Below are 5,617 nucleotides of genomic sequence, written 5' to 3' on the forward strand. Positions count from 1 at the left end.
TTAAAAATAAAAATATCGGTCAGTGATGCTAAATGTTTTCATGGAGTTAGCATAGTTTGAATTTCTCCTTACGATAAGGCAGAAAGAGATGGTGTGTCCAGAAATGAATTGCTTTTTAAAAGCAGGGACTGTGTGTACTGTGCATTACCTAAGTATTCTTTTGTGGAAAAAACAGGTTGAAGTAATACATACTGGCCCAGAGCCACAGTCTGTTAAATATCCTCAGTAACAGCAAATCTTTGTCTTTTGAGGGATGGATTTGATTTTTTTGGAAACAGCCAAAATTCACTTGAAGCCAAGTCTGGTGTGTTTGTGCATGTGACTGTCTATCACCTTGTCGCAAGAAGGGTTTAAGGCAGTTTACCAAAAAGCATATGGTACAATAAGATGAAAGCATAAAGATGTGAAGAAATCTGGGGAAAGGAGAATATAAGAAAAAGGAAAAAACAAGATGATTGTTGGAAGGAAATTTGAGTGAAGTGGGTCATTGAGTTAAATAATGCTGTTCAGGGTTAAAAAGAGATCCTACCCTCAAGTAATGATGGTTTTGAGCAGTTTTCAAAGAGGAGTAACAGAAATGTTCTGAAAATGGAGCTTTGCGGGTGTACATCAGTCACGATGGGTTATGATAGGCTGCCATAACAAATGACACTGAAATTTCAGTGGTTAGAACAACATAGATTTGCTTCTTGATCCTGCTGCAAGTTTTTTGCGAGTTGACTTGGGTCTATAAGACCCTCTAGGACCCCAGATGACAGAGCAACCACTGTCTGGAATCTTGCCAGAGACCATGTTAAAGAGCACATGGTTCTTAAAGCTTTTGCCTGGGAGTGACACATGACACTGCTCACATTTTGTTTCTCAAGCACAGCCACACCTAACTTCAAGGGGGTGGGAAGATGCAATCCCGCCGTGTGCTTGGAAGGAGGAGCAGCAAAGCTGAACCTGTGTGGACAGCCCTGTTGGCCACCACATGGGCCCTCCCTCATGGGGATGCCCCAGTTCTGGACTATTTCAGTTGCAGTATTTTATAGTCACAGCAAGAGCAGTGCTTCTCAAACTGAATTCAATGCTTCTAGAGCAAGGCTTCTCAAAATGAATTCCCGGGATCTTGTTGGATACAGATTCTGACACAGTAGGCTTGGGATGGGAGCCGAGGTCCTGCACCTCTGACAAATTCCTTACCATGTGCTGTCGATGCTGCAAGGAGTTAGACCACAGTGTAGACCTCAGCAGGCGCCCTTAGCTCGTGAGTGCCGTGTTTAGCTCTTATTAGTATTTCAAATTGGCTTCCTCCCTCACCCAAGCTGTCTTAGCATCTAGCACGCTGCTGGGCACACTGGTAGATACTTGGTCTACACTTTGTGAACAAATGTGGTCATTTCTTGATCCCAAACTTCCTGTGATTTTTTTTTCTGTGTGGCAGGCACACCTGTCACAACCTTGACTTCATCAAAACCCAATGTTGAGGGCCGGCCCGGTGGCGCACTGCTACAGTGCGCCGCTTGGGAGCGCAGCGACGCTCCCGCCGAGGGTTCGGATCCCACATACAGACCAGCCGCTCACTGGCTGAGCGAGGTGCAGGTGCGAAACCGAGGGTTGCGATCCCGTTGCCGGTCCCGGTCCGGTACGGGCGCGACACTGAGGGTTGCGATTCGTTGCCGGTCACAAAAAAGACAAAAAGGAAAAAAACAACAACAACAACAACAAAAAAACCCCAATGTTGATATTTGTGCACTTGATATATGCTGTGCTTTCTGCAAGGCTCAGTGGATACAGCCAAGGCACCGGGATGAGGTTAGCAGCTCTTCCTCGGGGAGCTTTTGGGATGTGCTCTCCCCTCCAGGGTGACTCTGGCAGGTGACTTCTTTCTGGTAACTTCAGGTTCACACTTGTTCTGTTGAAATGAAAGACCTACAGACATTTAGCATCCTTCGCTCTTTCTCAGATGCCTTAATTCCATCTCCCTTCTCATTTCCTTGTCAAACACACAGAGAGCTCCGGGGTTTGTCAACAGAAAAACTAATCAAGTTGTAAAAATTCTTTAGAGATGCTATTTTAAAAATTCTACAGAAATGAGTCCTTGTCCTAATTTAATCATGAGAGAGGATCCTTATTTTAGCCGTGGCTCATGGAAGAGTGTCATCGAGGCATTTGTTTCTGATTTGTAACATAACTTAGGACTGGAAATAGGAAAGCTTAACTTTGAATTTAGTTTGAGTCTGCTGTTCTCATTTAGTAAGTATTTTATTGATAAATAGCTACAAGCATTTGTTGTGCTTGGAGTGAAAAATACAACCATGTTGAGTAGTCAGTCATCAGGGACATGCTCAAAACAAAATCTAATCTACTCAGTCTAATACTGTATTTTCAAATTATAAGGAAGGTTCTGCATACCTGGGGCCCACCTTCTGGTGTGGGCACATCAGAACCTACCTGTGCAATGTCCTGTGCATGGCATCAGACCAGAGCTTCCCCAGCATTAACGTACGTGCACATCACAAGGGGCTCTTGATAAAATGCAGATTCTGATTTAGGAGCTTTGGGTGGATGGAGCCTGAATCTGAAGGAGAAAACAAACTCTCTACTCACACAGCACAGAACACTTCTGTGACTAGATGTGTGGGGAAAAACTCCCCCAGCCCTCACGCCAGGCGATTCTCCAGGGAACACCAGCTGGATCTCTGCAATTCAATTCAGTTCTGACACTGTCTACCTGGAGTTAGAGTCACATCCCACAGGTTAAAGGCTCAGTTCTACTAGTCTGCCCTCCACTTCAGATGCCAAGTACTGTCACTTATGCTTCTGATTGACAGACTATAAATTGGGGTTCCTACCACCTACTCTTTGGGTTAGACTGATTTGCTAAGATGGGTCGTAGACTTGGGGAAACACTTGTTCATGTTTACCAGTTTGTTATAAGAGATATTGTGAAGGATACAGATGAACAGCCAGAGGAAGGGGTGCGTAGGGCGAGGGATGGGGGAAGGTGCCGGAAGATCATCACATCTTGTTAAAGAGTTTCCATGGAGCTTTATCTCCAGCCCCCACTTCCTTCCTTTCCTCGAGGTTGGTGGTTGAGGCTCAAAGTTTTAACCCTCTAATCATTTGCTCTTTCTGGTGACCAGCCCCAACCTGGGCTATCTAGGGGTCGCACCCTTAAGTCACTGCAGTAGTATAAACTCGGGTGTGATCCAAAGGGCTCATTATGAATAACAAAAGACACACCAATCACTCAGGAAATTCCAAGGGTCTTAGGAGCTCTGTGAAGGGGACAAAGAGCAAATATATTTCATATTACACCACACTGAGATTTTCTCTTTTCGTTTTTTTTGAAATTTTACTAATATTATTTTTTTTTTACATTCTATGGCATTGTTGCTGAGCTTTTGGGAGGGACGGGGAGAGATTCTCTCTTTTCCACCAGCACCCCTGCTGCTGGTCTGCTGAGTGGCGAGGCACTGGCGTACCCTAAAAGGTTTTTAAGTTTGTCTGCAAGACAGTTACATCCTGGAATTAGATTGGATTTGGTTTACTTTTTTTTTTTTAAAGTGGACTATAGATTATATGAGGTTACACAGGGTCATGGAAAGAGCACATTTCTTGGAATTAGACCTCTCTTTGAGTATATTTAATTTCAGAACAGAGATATGGTGGTGGCTGGTATTCCTGTTTGTCCAGAGGGGGTCCCTGTATCTCGAGGTGGAGTTGGGGTTCAGAAAGGCTTTCCTGGGCTCAGGGCCAGGAACCTGGCAATGGAGGAAATGCAGGATTCAGCCAGTAGGAAGGCTGGGGGCAGGGTCTTGACTGCTGCAGTATGAACCATGATGGTGGAGAGAGAGCCCAGGATGATCTTCCAGATACCAACAGTGTTAGGGAAAACGTCCAGCAGGGACATGGCCCCACATCTTGATGTAGTTTGTCACTTCCAAGGGGATGCTGGATGCATTGTGTGGTTTGGTTTGTGGGCTGGAATATGAGCCCTGCTGCTACTGCCAGACCATGTACAAGGGCAGGGCAGAACCTCCCTGGATGTGGGCAGCAGAGTGTGAGGCGAGAGAGTGGCAGCTCTGGGTTCGAATCCTAGCTCAGCCCCTGCTGCCTGTGTGACCCAATGTTAGTTGCAGAATCTTTCTAAGTTTGAGAGGGCTCCTGTGAGGGTCAGGAGAACCTGGGGGAAGAGCTTGGCACCTGCCACACACTCTGTAAATGGAGCTCTGCAGTTAGCACACCATTCCTGTACGCTCGGGTTGATCATATTTGGATGCTGAGAACTGCCTGTTAACTGCGGCTTCCATTAGACTGCTGCTGGGGTCGGGGAGACCTTTTTCCATGGGTCTCTCTGAAGTCATAATGCAAGATTGTCGGGTTGCAGTGTTGTGCTCAAGGCACAAATAACCTGGGCATCTTATTCAATGCAGATCCAGATTCAGTAGGTCTGGGTGGAGCCTGAGATTCTGCATTTCTAACAAGCTCCCAGGAGGTGCTGCTGGTGCTGGTCTTGGGACAAGGCCTGGAGTTGCAAGATGGTAGAGCAGTTTCTTTGGGGGTCTTCAGGGCTTAGGCCCTACTTGTGAAAGCAAGTAAAGCCGCAACTGCTGGCCGTTGCTAGTTCATTTGAAACTGCTACGTCATGGTTGCTGCTGCTCAGGCTGGGCTAATTAGTCTTAATTGCTTCTTACCTGGGTCTGATGGGCCTCGGGCTGCCTGGACACTCCCAGAAGAGGCTCTTCTTGTAATGAGGAAAAGTCTATTTATTGGGAGAGGTGAAATTCAGGAGGCTGCTGGAGGACTTAAGCATTCCTTTACGACTTTTTGCCAGTTCCTAGAGTAAACGAAAGGTTTGTTTCAAGGGGCTGGATGGAAATTCCTCTTGGAAAGTGTTGCTGCAGGGCCCAGAATTTAATCGTGGGTGTTCCAGGGCTCTAAACTGGAGAAGGTGGTAGTGCCGCAGAACCAGCATCTCCCGCAGCCCCTTGACGGAAGGTCTTTGCTACCCTGGATTTAGCCTCTCTCCTGCTGCCCGGATTACTGCTGTGGCCCCTAACAGGAGTGACTGTCTGTTTTTATCCATTTGTGATGTCCATTCTCCATAGCAATGTTACTGTGATTTTTCCAGCCAGTTTGATCACAGAACTCCTCCTGTTTAAGACCTTGTGTAGTATTTTCATTGCCTTTACGATATAACATGCCTTAGCTTTGTTTACAAGGTCCTTCATGAGCTGGCCCCTGTCTGCCTCCCCCACTGCATGTTTAGCCATTTCTTCACATGCATGATGTTACCAAAAGCACGAGAAACTACCTGATTCTTGAACGCAACTTTGCTTTCTCTTGCTGCTGTGTCCTTTCCCTCGCCATTTCTTCGCCCTGAAGTAACCTTCCTCCCCCATCTTCTCTCTTACCCCACTCCCTTTTCTTTCTTTGTCCTTTTTTTTTTTGGACCGCTCTATTGAGATATAGTTCACATGCTGTTGAAAGTGTACCAGTCAATAGTTTTTTAAAGGTATATTCATGGAGTTGTGCAACTGTTTAACCGTGATTAATGGAGAACATTTTTATTACCCCAAAAAGAAACCTGTACCCATGAGCAGTCACTCCTCATTCCCCTCCAACCACC

The sequence above is a fragment of the Galeopterus variegatus genome, unplaced genomic scaffold (genome assembly GCF_000696425.1).
Source record: "Galeopterus variegatus unplaced genomic scaffold, G_variegatus-3.0.2 Scaffold852, whole genome shotgun sequence".
Lineage (NCBI taxonomy): Eukaryota > Metazoa > Chordata > Mammalia > Dermoptera > Cynocephalidae > Galeopterus > Galeopterus variegatus.